Genomic DNA, 402 nt, shown 5'->3' on the forward strand with positions numbered 1-402 from the left:
TCCTAACCGTCCCCTCCACTGTCTTTAATGTGTCTACTTGGTTTTCTACTGCACTGGAAAATAACAAATGGTTTGCCCTCCCCTCAACTGCTGTGCAAGCCACGCCTTGTAGGCAACTCCAATAAACATGCATGCCAAAGCAAGAAATTAAACTGGAAATTTCTGGTTCTTTGCCCCAAGGACTGCCAGTCATAGTTGCCATGGATACACACATGGTGTCTCTAAAGAGTAAACAAGTCACCCATATACTTGCTGTTATAGGAGTTAAATTTATTGATGTGTGTATGGTTTTTAAAATTTGACATGGTATGGCCCCGCCTCCACTTCGTGATTTTATTAATCAAAGCACTCATAGCAGCAGACACACTAGATCTGCTTCAAGAGGTGATTGTGTTATTTCAC

Source organism: Cebidichthys violaceus, unplaced genomic scaffold (genome assembly GCF_023349555.1).
Source record: "Cebidichthys violaceus isolate CVI_PGR_0920_01 unplaced genomic scaffold, fCebVio1.0.p SCAF_69, whole genome shotgun sequence".
Taxonomy (NCBI): Eukaryota; Metazoa; Chordata; class Actinopteri; order Perciformes; family Stichaeidae; genus Cebidichthys; species Cebidichthys violaceus.